The sequence below is a fragment of the Camellia sinensis genome, chromosome 2 (genome assembly GCF_055761805.1).
Source record: "Camellia sinensis isolate YWXY chromosome 2, ASM5576180v1, whole genome shotgun sequence".
Taxonomy (NCBI): domain Eukaryota; kingdom Viridiplantae; phylum Streptophyta; class Magnoliopsida; order Ericales; family Theaceae; genus Camellia; species Camellia sinensis.
This window is the reverse complement of record NC_138962.1, coordinates 203,285,548-203,300,108: the sequence shown is the minus strand read 5'-3', so window position 1 is coordinate 203,300,108 and position 14,561 is coordinate 203,285,548. Positions and strand designations below refer to the sequence as shown.

Here is a 14,561-nt window from a genome sequence, read left to right as displayed (position 1 = left end):
ACTGCACGGAGAGGATCCTCATTCTGGTTTAGCATGTGGTTCATACGTTGAGCAGAGGGAAAAAAGTCCAAGGCAGCAAAAAGTTGAGTGTGATTTGTGACGTGACTTTTTTCGCGAGAAATTATTTCTTAGACGAAATTCATTTACCGTGATTTATAAGTTTGGATATAAATTTAAAAATAAAAATATATAAATAAAATATAAAAAAATTATTTATAAGTCTTATTAAAAAGATTTATATTAGATATGGTCATACTAAAAAATTTATATTTTCATAAGTCCTGTGGGAAGTTTAGTGACACATTTACCCTCAATATTAATTGTTAATATTATAAATAATAGTAATATCATATATAGGATATTGAATATTTTCATAGATCATATCTATATAAACGTAACGTAACGTGACACCTATACGTAACGTAACACTTATGATCTATGGTAACATGCAATTTCCTATAGAAAATTGCATGTTACCATAGATGATATCTACATAAACGTAACGTAACGTAACGTAACACCTATAATCTATGGCAACATTCAATTTCCTCATATCTACATAAACGTAACGTAACGTGATATCTAAATAAACGTAACGTGACATCTATGATCTATGACAACATTCAATTTCTTATATACGAAATTGAATGTTACCATAAATCATATTTATATGAAACGTAACGTGACACCAATATAAACCAACAACATTTTCATATTCAATTTTAAAAAATAAAAATTCATTAAGTTTGCGAAACGTAACGTGACACGTTACGACGTTAATGTAGGTGTCACGTTACGTTAGGATCTTGTGGAACACATTCTTATCTAAATAGGACTTGAGACTCTATAAGAAATTACACAGGACTTAGCCTACCATAAGTGTCTGAAAAAAAATTTATAAATAAGTCTCTTATTATCTTATTAAGTTAAAAATTTTGTTTTATCTTTTTGTGATTAAAATAGTTCAAAATCCAACCCAATCTATTTTCCCAAACTGAGGCTAAATCAAAGAGATGTAATTAGAGATTAAAAAATAATGCGATAATAATTGGATATGTTGTTCTTGATTGGGACACTGCTAAAAATAATATTTTTATATATTTTTAAGAGATTTTTTACCCATTCTCCAATATTAAATAATAAGGGTTCGCTTGGCATAGTCTATAAAAAACAAAAAGTTAAAAAAGTTATTAAAAAAAATAAAAAAGTTATCAGTATTTACAAAAAAAAAATATATATAAGCCAAAATTATACCCTCTAGTGATGGTACAAGCTCACATGTGGGTCCACGGGATACATTTCATATATCTTATAGAATAAAGGTTGAGACCTCCTTGACCTCCTTTAGTTTTGATTGGTCAGCTTTTCCTTTTTTTTTTTTTTTTTCTTCTCACCCAATCCCCAACCTCCATGTGTGTGAGGGGGTTGTGGGGGTGGATGTTTTAAGGGGGTCTAAATCAATGCCCTATCTTATAAAGGAAAATGACTTGGACCTCCACAAGGGGCACCCCTTGACCCCCCATCTCTCTCTGATTGGCCAGTTTTTTTTTTTTTTCAATCACCAGCTGTCACGTGTGTGTGGAGGTGGTGATTGGAGGGGGTCTCAATCATTTCTCTATAAAAAAATTAGATATATATATATATATATATTCATTAAATTAGAGGGTACTATTAGGCCCGTGAGGGCTACCCACGAGTCCCGTTTCGGTAATTCAAACCGTTCAATGTGTAGAACTCGTCAAGTATTATATGTCTATAAAAAAATCACGTTGATCGGATATTGATAGTTAGTGATCAAATCAGATTTTTGTCAGCCGTTTATTTTTCACCGTCCATTTTTTTTCATACAAAACTGATTTGATCACATAGCTATCGATATCCGATCAACGTGATTTTTTATAAGCATATAGTACTCAACGAGTTCTATACATTGTTCGGTTTGAATATTAAAACGGGACCCGTGGTGAGCCCCCATGGGCCCAACAGTACCAGGAAGCCTCATTCTATATATATATATATATATATATATATATATATATATATATATATATATATATATATATATATATATATATATATATGTTCTGAAGGCACCATCGCATTTCAAAGCAATCCGTATTGGTTCTTCAATCAACACTGTCAGTACGCATAGGGTATAGGGATGATACAATAATTTTGCTATTTTATACAATATTTTAATACATATTTTTTTGTAAAAAGTCAAAAAATTATTTCAAACAATCATCTTTTTTCCTCCACTTTTTCATCTAAAAATTCAAAAAGTACACTTATATAGTTCATCCCAAAAAATCCCTTAGTATTTGCCTTTAGCTTATTAAGCAATAAACAAAAGTTATACTGAACAATAGATACAAACTTTAAAAATAAAGGTGAGATTACCATTTAGGGATCTTTTGGGAAGCCAAAAAAAAGTCAGTATTTAGCTTGTTACTCATTTTGAGTCACATTACCTTTCATATTTTTTACCTACAAAAAGATAAAATAAACTAAAAAAGTTAAAAAGTCAATTTTTTTCTAACTTCCCAAAACACCACTTAGTGGTAATGTTAAAAAATTATTACACATTAATGATAAAGTTTATAATTTATAACATATTAATTTAATTACATTTTAGATCAATTTTTAATTATTGTTAATTTTTTATTATATTTAATTTAATTTTAAATCAATTCTTGATTATATTTTATTTTTAGATCAATTTTTAATTATATTTTAATCTATTTTATTTTATTTTAATTAACATATTAATCTTATTTTAGGTTTGGTAAAAATGAGAGTAAAATTATCATTTTATTGTATTAATTTTATTCTAATTTTTCAGAAAACAAAACCACTTTAAAAGATGTTGTATATAATACACCTCCGGTTAGTTTTGATAAAAAATCTAACTGTAGCATCTTTGTCCAAAATTAATGGGAGTTTTCTGACTATATGCGAATGATAAGGGGTAAAGTCTGGGGTTTTTCTCAAAATAAGCTAAAATACTAAGTTATTTTCTAAATTAAGCATAGTTTTGACAGATTTCTCAAAATAAGTTAAAACGTAGTTATAAACCACGCTTTCATTGTTTTTGTGTTCCTCCCGCGAAAAATTTTTAAAATCATAAAAACGTGGTTACAAACCACGCTTTTAATTGAGAAAGCGTGATTACAAACTATACTTTTAAGTAAAATTTATTTTTTTTTAGAAAATGTGGTTACAAATCACGCTTTTACTGTTAAAATGTAAAAACGTGTTTTCAAAATACATTTTCAATACAAACCAATCCACACTTTGACACACACACCCACAACACTCACGCACGTCAACTATATAATTGAAACAATATAATTTTTACATATAATAATGATTAAATATATATAATAATAATTTATAATAGCAAATAATAATCAATTATATAATTTTTATAATTTTTGTAACTATAAATCATTTTTATATAATTTTTATCTTTGGAGTGGTTAGAAATAATTTTTTACAAATTAAATTGAAACAACCATACATATGTATATAACCTGCCCAAAAGTTAAAATGATAATTATTTTTAACCTTAAATGATAATTATTTTTTGTTTTTTATTTCTTAACCAAATTAATTTTTAATTTTTTTAAAAAAAAATTCTAAAAATCAAACCATATATAACCTAAAAATCTTTTGATAAATGACTTACATACGTATGGTTTAAGGGTAAAGATTTTGATAAATGACTTAAATGATAAATCAAACCATCCATAACCTAAAAATTTTTACCCTTAAACCATACGTATGTAAATCATTTATCAAAGATTTTTAGGTTATATATGGTTTGATTTTTAGAATTTTTTTTAAAAAAAATTAAAAATTAATTTGGTTAAGAAATAAAAAATAAAAAACAATTATCATTTAAGGTTAAAAATAATTATCATTTTAACTTTTGGGCAGGTTATATACATATGTATGGTTGTTTCAATTTAATTTATAAAAAATTATTTCTAACCACTCTAAAGATAAAAATTATATAAAAATGATTTATAGTTACAAAAATTATATAATTGATTATTATTTGCTATTATAAATTATTATTATATATATTTAATCATTATTATACGTAAAAATTATATTGTTTCAATTATATAGTTGATGTGCGTGAGTGTTGTGGGTGTGTGTGGGTGTGGGTGTGTGTGTCTCAGAGTGTGGGTTGGTTTGTATTGGAAACGTGTTTTGAAAACACGTTTTTACATTTCAACAGTAAAAGCGTGGTTCGCAACCATGTTTTTTGAAAAAAAAAAAAATTTTTACTTAAAAGCGTGGTTTGGAGCCACGCTTTCTTAATTAAAAGCGTGGTTTGCAATCACGCTTTTACGATTTTACAAATTTTTCGTAGGAGGGCCAGAAAAATGGTAAAAGCGTGATTTGTAATCACGTTTTAACTTATTTTAAGAAATCTGTCAAAACTAGGCCTACTTTAAAAAATAACTTGATATTTTGACTTATTTTTGAAAAAATCCCGTAAAGTGTTCCAACTACGCAAACCAAAAAGAGTAAAATGAATTTAACCATTTTAATTATTAAGATTTATAGTCTTTATCAACTGCTTGTAAATTTTTTTTTATTATTTGTTTTTTGACATCACTGGTAAGTTATTTCAGCTAAAATAAACTCCATTTACTTTAAAAAACTCAAAATCAAACCTAGCGAAAATTTATTTTTATTGTTTGGAATAATCTAAATAAATATATTTTTGACTTTTATAAGAAGATGCATAATATAATAAAAAAGTAATATAATTTAAATAAAAAATAATATAACTCAAATAAAATTTTTAAAATATTAAAATATATTAAAATGGCACATACCAAACAACCTTTTAAAAAAAGGGTAAATTAAATTGACACTCCTGATGTTTATGTTTATTACAGTTTCCCCTCACCTTTTGAAAATTACATCTTCCTTCCTGAGGTTTAAAGTTTCATTACAAATTGCTCCCCCCAGCAATTTAATTTTTTAAAATACCAATTTTGTCCTTACTGGGTAAATTACATTGACACCCCTCACATTTTAAAAATTACAATCCTCTCCTCAAGGTTTAAAGTAGCATTACCTTATCTCCTCGGTTAGTATTAGTTGAAAAAAAAATTCATTGAAAAAAAATTATTTGGAAAAAAATTTTGTTAGTCAAATTTTTAAATTTCTGTTTAAAAATCAACATAAACTCATTTTTTGAATTTATGTTTTTTTCTCAAATTTACAAACTGAGACAACCATTTATAAACCAAAAAAATTATCAAACAAATTTTTATAACAGTTTTTAAAATTTTTGTAAATATAAATTGAAAACTGAAAACGAAATGGTTACCAAGCAGGCCTCAGATGGTAAAAATATCGTAAAATTAACAAATAATTAAATAAGTTACCAACGTAAGAAATGACTTATCAAAAGATTCTTAGGCTTTTGATTTTTAGAAATTGTTTTTTAAAAATTAAAAATTGATTTGGTTAAGAAATAAAAAATAAAAATTAATTATCACTTTTATATAATTTTTTTTTATCTTTAGAGTGTAATAAACATAAACCTCAAGATGTGTCAGTGTAATTTTTATCTTACGTTGGTTTTTAAACAGAAATTTAAAATTTTGACTAACAATTTTTTTTTTCAATTAATTTTTTTTTAATGAATTTTTTTTTCAACTAATAAAAATCGAGTGGGTAATTGGTAATGTTACTTTAAACCTTGGGGAGGGGATTGTAATTTGTAAAATGTAAGGGGTGTCAATGTAATTTACCCAATGAGGACAAAATTGGTATTTAAAAAAATTAAATTGCCAGAAAGAATAATCTGTAATGAAACTTTAAATTTAAGGGAGAGGATATAATTTTCAAAAGATGAGAGAGAAAATTCTAATAAATATAAACCTTAAGAGTGTTAATATAATTTACCCTTTAAAAAAATATCTTTAAAAGAGAAGGCAAATTTTAAACGTGGGAGAATAGGCAATTTTTCGGTATATAAAAAAGCAGTACGAATGAGCAGGACCAGCATAGGTGAGAGCATATCCAACCCACCCTCTATATCTTCAAATATGGAGGATCCTCTCCCAAAAACAATGCCAACCCATCCTCTATATTCTCCTTCATTTGAGAGTAGGATGAATTGATCCTCAAAATATAGAGGGAGGATGAAAAAATAGAGGATCACTCTAAAACACTATTCACTCTATATTTCTTAATTACATTCGAAATAACTTTTAATGTGTAAATTTAATTTTTATAAAATTGACATTAATAAAAAATATGAAATCATACCTTTAAAATGAGTATAATATTAAATATGTTTTACAAAAATTTTAAAATTAAATATTTATTAATGAACAACAATTACTTTTTGATTGGAGTTTGAATGAAGAAAATGAAGGTTTGTGGTTGGAGTTTGAATAAATAGTGACCTCCTCTATATTTACTTTTTGAATAGAAAATATTATTTCTATCCTCTTGAGAAGAGGATGTAGTTGGAGATGCTCTGAACATAGTGATTTGGTTGCTAGCCTGGTCAGATGTCTCTCGACTAGGTTAACACAGGCCAACGAAGAGCAATACTGACCATGGTTTGGAATGATTTAAATAAATATATTTTTTAATTTTTTATAAAAAAATATATAAAAGGAAAAAAATATTAACGTGATAAAAAGATGAGAATTTTTAGGAGATGTCAAACCATTCCTAATAATGCTCCATTTGTTTTAAAATAAGAATTTTTTTAAAGAATTTAATTTTTTTAATAGTATAATTATTGTACTTTAAAAATATTATTTTTTTAAAATTATTTTTCAATTGTACATTTTTTTAAAAATATTAATTTTCATAATTATACTTTTTGTATTGTTAATAAATTTAAAGAAAGATGAAATAGAAAATTTATATTATTTTAATCTTTAATTTTTTAAAACTGATTAATATTTTGAGATTATAAAAAATAAAATAAAATACATATATTTTAAACGTTGGGAATAATAATCTTTGACAAAGGTCTCTTTTACAAAGACAGTTAAAAGTCAAAAGTCAAAAATTAATTTTTAATTTATTTAAATTATATTATTTTTTTATATATTTTTATAAAAAAAATAAAAAATTAACTTAAAAAAAATTAACTGTTAATCAATTTTTAAAAATAATTCAAAATTATAAAAAGTAACGCCACGTTCATTTAATTAAGATGTAGAATCGTACGTAGTGGGGGAGTCTTTTGGAAAATGAATTATAATTCACTTTATAGAAACTCTTTAGTTATATCGGAAGTCTGCTTATGCCGTACTCTGACAGCTTCGATTATTACGCCATCTGGCATGCACCCTTATGTCTCACACTAGCTCACGAGGAATTTTTCATGGATAATTCGCTATTTCTTCTTCTTTTTTCTTTTTCTGTTTTTTAATGGATAATTTTGTTCATGGAGGGAGTCAATTAAAGGGTTATTTGGGAAGTACAAAACTAATATAAATTTTAATTTTTTATAAAATAACATGAAATATGAGTTAAATTTAAAATGATATAATAAAAAGATAATATAACTTTAATAAGCTAAATAATATAGGACAGTTTTTACTGTATTTAAATAGATTAAATTCTGTTGTGTACAAAACAACAACAAGAATATAAAGAAATAAAGAAAAGGAGAGAATTTGTTTGATTACAAAAATCAAACTCAAAATAAAAAATAAAAACAGATTTTATTTTGTTACAAAAATAAAATTAAAATCTGATTAAAATAAATAAAAACAACACTGAAAATAAATTAAATAACTTATATGATTTAATTTCTTCGAATTATTTTCTGATCAAGTCCAGTGTTTGACACTGTGTCCTTAAGACAGATTCGTCCTCTCCACGGTGTTTTCAAAATTTGGACGTCTATCTCCCAGGATGAAATGATATATCACAAACAATAGCAGCGCTACAAATTGTTTGCCTTACGAACACACTAAGTGTTTACACTATTTCTTTCAGAAATAAAATGCAACAAAATGAAGAATAGAATAAGCAGAAGTGAAATACGAAATTTCTGAATGAATAACATCAAACGAGGGTGGTCCTATTTATAGATGTAAAGGTGGCTCTTGGTTTTAAATTGAACAGGCATGATACCTGTTGGTTTTGAATTCAAACAAATTTGAATCTGTTAATAATTCAAACAGATAGCAAAAAACAGGAAGGGCCCTGTTTGGATGTACAGAAAATCCAAATCAGTTTAATTTGAATTCTGGATTTTATTTTACCAAAAATAAAATTAAATTCAAATGTTTTTGGCCCAAAAAGATTAGTACCCAACCTAACCACACACTACGCACCCGCGCCCAAGCCCAGCCCGCCCGACCGGACGGGCGGGCGGCTGCAGCGCGTGGTGATTTTTGGGCCCAATGGGTCTAGCCCATAACCTCTCCCTCTAAAACACTTGGGTACCCCTTGGGGCACACCCCAAGTACCAAAACCATGCCTTATAAACCCTTTCAAAACTTCCCACCAAATCAATGTGGGACAAGCCATTTTACAACCTTAAGGAATTTCCACCAAAACTCCATTTCCATGGAGCACACTTTGGTTTCAATTTTTCATTCACTCGGTAATGGTTTTGAGCAACCAAATATACCACGTGAATCACAACACGGCATAGAACGCGTTACCACTTTGACCCGAGTAAATCAACACTCGGGGCCCACCTAAAAAATAGACCAAACTTGAGAAAAAATTCTGGTTTTACCCAGAATTTTTCTACCATTTCCAACAATCCCCCACATGAATGGAATTTGATGACAACGGAAATGCAACAATATACAGACTTTAACGAAAGAGTATAAGTCGAAAATATCTTGCATAAGGATAGGTAGTTTTCGGCCTTGAACCTTCCCTAGTGATAACCTATCGGACTTACTGGCTAGCCAATGGACGCGATACCTTGAATTGTTCAGCCGTTTGTGTAAGCCAAGACAATAGATTTCACACAAAATATCTTCTAACACATCGTGGTTCTCACTGTTGTGTTCATTTTGGGCTTGAACGCGCCTGGTTTTCATAAGTGTTTCTAGAGAATTTAGCCTTTTCATTCTCATAGAACCGGCCCTAGTTCAACACTCATATAGGTAATTCTTATTGTGAGTATCTCCTTATACTCGTCTTGATTTTATACCTTAATCAAGATATAAGTAATTATTAAAAGCATAGCTTATCCTTATACCCCTGCATACAACATATGTTGCAGATATCACTCTCACCATAGGAATGGGTAGGGAATTTTTAATCCCTTGGTGATTTCTGGTGAGCCATACATAACTTAGTTGTCCCTTTGAACTTAGTTCTTGGGATCTTCAGTCATATAAGTAGGGTTACCATTATGACGACTCTTATGTAATAGCCTTTAATCCCATTCCCTTCGATGAACTATACACTAGCTCTTTTGTCAAACCTTTTGTTAACTGATCCGCAATATTCTCTTTAGATTTTATATAATCTATTGAGATTATTCCGTTTGACAACAATTGCCTTACGGTATTATGTCGACGACGAATATATCGTGACTTACCATTATACATATGATTCTGTGCCCTGCCTATTGCAGATTGACTATCACAATGAATGCAAATAGCTGGCACAAGTTTTGGCCACATTGGAATGTCTTCTAAGAAATGACGAAGCCATTCTGCTTCTTCTCCTGCTTTGTCCAAAGCAATGAACTCGGATTCCATTGTGGATCGTGCGGTGCAAGTTTGTTTCATGGATTTCCAAGAAATAGCAGCGCCTCCTAGAGTAAAGACATATCCACTTGTAGATTTTGAATCTTTAGTATCCGATATCCAATTTGCATCACAATAACCTTTAAGTACTGCTGGATATCGAGTAAAGTTCAAACCAAGATCACGGGTGAATCTTAGATATCTAAGAACCCGAATGATTGCTTTCCAATGGTCTTCTCCGGGGTTACTAGTGTACCTACTCAATTTACTGATAGCATAAGCTATATTAGAACGAGTACAATTCATTAGGTACATCAGGCTTCCAATGATTTGGGAGTATTTTAACTGATACACTGCATCACCTTTATTTTTCAATAAGTAAAGATTGACGTCTACAGGTGTTCTAGCTAAATTCATATCATCCTTGATAAATTTACCAAGAATTTTCTCAATATAATGTGATTGAGATAATGCATATCCGTAAGATATTTTAGTAATTTTCATTCCTAATATAACATCTGCGACCCCCATATCTTTTATATCAAATCTTTTGTTAAGCATCTGCTTAGTTAATTTGATCATGTTTTGACTGCTTCCAATGATAAGCATGTCATCCACATAAAGACAAACTATGACATATCCTTGGTCAGTGTTTTTAACATAGACGCATTTGTCACATTCGTTTATCTTAAACCCATTAGTAAGCATTGCATGATCAAATTTTTCATGCCATTGCTTAGGTGCTTGTTTTAATCCATAAAGGGATTTTACAAGTCGACAAACTTTCTTTTCTTGTCCTGATACTACAAACCCTTCGGGTTGCTCCATATAGATCTCTTCATTTAGATCACCGTTTAAGAAAGTTGTCTTAACATCCATTTGATGTATTTCTAAATTAAACAACGCTGCTATAGAAATAAGCATACGAATAGATGTTATTCTTGTCAGAGGGAAATATGTGTCAAAATAGTCCAGACCTTCCTTTTGTCTGTAACCTATAACAACAAGTCTTGCTTTATACTTGTCAATTGAACCATCTGCTTTCATTTTTCTCTTGAATATCCATTTATATCCAAGAGGTTTAGAACCTGGTGGAAGATCCACCAATTCCCAAGTATGATTATGCATAATAGATTCAATTTCATTATTAACAGCCTCTTTCCACAAGGGTGCTTCAGGACCTGTCATTGCTGCCTTAAAGCTTTAAGGTTCATTTTCTAACAAGTATGCCAGAAAATCTGGACCAAAGGATTTTGATGTTCTCGCTCTCTTACCTCGTCTTGGTTCATCATTAGTTAAATCCTGTTGGTCGAGACTATTACTAGTCTCTTGTGTTTGATTGTCATTAGTCTCTTGACTTTGTGTACAATCATAAGTTCTTTTCTGTGAACTTAATTCCTGTCATTTCTTGTAAGGAAAGACATGTTCAAAAAACACAGCATTCCTTGACTCTATAATAGTGTTCACATTTATATAAGGTATTTCTGATTTATAAGTCAGAAACCGATATGCACTACTATTCTGAGCATAACCAATAAACACACAATCTACTGTTTTTGGTCCAATCTTAGTCTTTTTAGGAACAGGTACTTCAACTTTTGGCAAACACCCCCACACTTTTAAGTATTTGTAGGAAGGTGGTCGACCTTTCCACAATTCATAAGGAATGCTTTTGGTTTTCTTGTGGGGTATTCTATTAAGAACATAATTAGCAGACAATATTGCTTTCCTCCACAAGTTCTGTGGTAAACCTGAACTTAGTAGCATGGCATTCATCATTTCTTTTAGGGTTCTATTCTTCCTTTCAGCAATTTCGTTTTGCTGTGGAGAATAAGGGGCTGTAGTTTGGTGAATAATGCCATGTTGTGTACAAAATTCATTTAATGATGCATCATATTCACCACCCCTATCACTTCTAATATAAATCAATGAATTTCAAAACAAATTCAAGAATAAACCAAAATAATTATGACTACTCAAGTCAGAATTAATGTTTTGACAAAATTATATCCTTATAAAAAATTTTGCCTAAGAATCAAACAATTCAAAAACCCATTTGATTGTATACATTCTTGCAACTCAATAACAAATATGTAGAAAATTAATTTTGTTAATCAATCATGTAACTTTGTGTATCGGTCACAATCTGTAAATTTTGTACGTGACTTACGATTTCGTTTGTAAGATCACTTAATTTTGAACCCTCTGTGAAAATGTGTTAATTCTTTTGACTTTATCATAGTTCATTATGAGTATACATGGTAAAATTTGTTTCTAGAATAAAATATTAGTTTTACAAACTAATTTCATTTTTTACGAAGAAACCTTTATGGCAAGATTATTTTCTTTATTGGTTTTCTGAATCATTCTTTATTTTCTGTGTGTGGATCCATAGTCGTGAATAGTTTCTGCACATGAGTCGGAAAATATATATATTCACAAGAACATTTGAATGCATATTTAATTAGTTTATTTATGTACAAATCAAACTTATTAAATGAAAGTATGTTTTGTCATTTTGTAGTTTAAAATTCAAAATGCATTGAATTTTATTTATGAGTTGAGAATCTTTGTATTTCATGATGCAAGTTTTGGGATCATGCATGATTAATTTATTTTTATTAATTCATTATTTTTAGTTGATGCGTTTGATATGCATGTATGATATCAACTCAAGTTATTTCTTAATAATATTTTCAAGTGATTTGGAATGATAAATTGTTATGTCGACTTTGGACATAAGCAGGTTAATTTGAATATTTCTAATCAATTTTGAATGGGTGTTTAAACACCAGAGAAATTTAAACATGAAGATGTATGTAATTATATCGGTCCGTTTAATTGGGAAGTAATTTAAGAAATCTTTTATGTTGATTATTGAATTATGTGACATGAGATCTCATTAATAATTATTTTACTTGCGTAGTAGAATTTGTTAAACTATGAACCATTTTATTAATATGGGGGTGTATTTCTTGCATTACTTGAGATAATTTAATTTTCTTCTGTCTTAAGATTGTAGGACAATCTTCACTGTATTTAAATAGATTAAATTCTGTTGTGTACAAAACAACAATAAGAATATAAAGAAATAAAGAAAATGAGAGAATTTGTTTGATTACAAAAATCAAACTCGAAATAAAAAAAAAAAACAGATTTTATTTTGTTACAAAAACAAAATTAAAATCTGATTAAAATAAATAAAAACAACACTGAAAATAAATTAAATAACTTACATGATTTAATTTCTTCAAATTATTTTCTGATCAAGTCCAGTGTTTGACACTGTGTCCTTAAGACAGATTCGTCCTTTCCACGGTGCTTTCAGAATTTGGGCGTCTATCTCACAGGATGAAATGATCTACCACAAACAATAGCAGCACTACAAATTGTTTGCCTTACGAACGCACTACAAATTGTTTGCCTTACGAACACACTAAGTGTTTACACTCTTTCTTTCAGAAATAAAATGCAACAAAATGAAGAATATAATAAGCAGAGGTGAAATACGAAATTTCTGAATGAATAACATCAAATAAGGGTGGTCCTATTTATAGATGTAAAGGTGGCTTTTGGTTTTAAATTGAACAGGTATGATACCTGTTGGTTTTGAATTCAAACAGATTTGAATATGTTAATAATTCAAACAAATAGCAAAAAACGGGAAGGGCCCTGTTTGGGTGTGCACTAATTCCAACCTAGTTTATTTCTATTTGAAAACGGGAAGGGCCCTGTTTGAATGTACAGAAAATCCAAATCAGTTTAATTTGAATTTTGGATTTTATTTTACCAAAAATAAAATTAAATTCAAATGTTTTTGGCCCAAAAAGATTAGTGCCCAACCCAATCACACACCACGCACCCGCGCCCAAGCCCAGCCCGCCTGACCGGACCGACGGCGGCGACGCGTGGTGATTTTTGGGTCCAATGAGTCTAGCTCATTTTGCCCATAACCTCTCCCTCTAAAACACTTAGGTACCCCTTGGGGCACACCTCAAGTACCAAACCCATGTCTTATAAACCCTTTCAAAACTTTCCACCAAATCAATGTGGGACAAGCCATTTTACAACCTTAAGGAATTTTCACTAAAACTCCATTTCCATGGAGCACACTTTGGCTTCTATTTCCCATTCACTCGGTAATGGTTTTGAGCAACCAAATATACCACGTGAATCACAACGCGGCATAGAACGCATTACCACTTTGACCCGAGTAAATCAACACTCGGGGTCCACCTAAAAAATAGACCAAACTTGAGAAAAAATTCTGGTTTTACCCAGAATTTTTCTACCATTTCCAACAAATAAAGCTAAATAGAATAATGTGCTAACATAACACGTGCTATTTTAACATATACCAAACAACCACTAAACATATTTTCTCTAAGGTTGCCGACAAGCATATGGATTTTTTCGGAATTTTATGAAATTACACTAATACTTCTATTTTAGATATTTTGATCTATTTTAATAATTGGATTAATAGTTAAAAAATTAATTTTTTGAGTTTTTTTTGTCATATCACTTTTTTATTTTTGTACACGTTTTAAAAAAAAAGGATAAATTACAAATACTTTAAAAAAAGGATAAATTACAAATACTTATTTTGTAAATGATTTTTTGATTATTTTAATTTGGGGTTAAAATGTCTCGTTTGGAAATGATTTTTTGACTTTTTGTAAGAGAAAAAATATAATGATTATGAGTTAGATGTGATATTTTATCTTATTAAACTAAAATATTTATTTTATCTTTTTATAACTAAAATAGTTCCAAATTCAACCCAACCTTTCTTCCTAAATAGAGGCTAAATAAAAGAGATATAGTTAGAGAGATTAAAAA

General features: G+C 29.1%; 1 long non-coding RNA gene across 1 annotated transcript in view; it reads left to right on the top strand.

The window, feature by feature from the left end:
* LOC145820553 (uncharacterized) overlaps positions 1-14,561 on the top strand; it is a 95,980-nt gene that overhangs the window by 12,595 nt on the left and 68,824 nt on the right. The gene's annotated exons all lie outside the window — the stretch shown is intronic.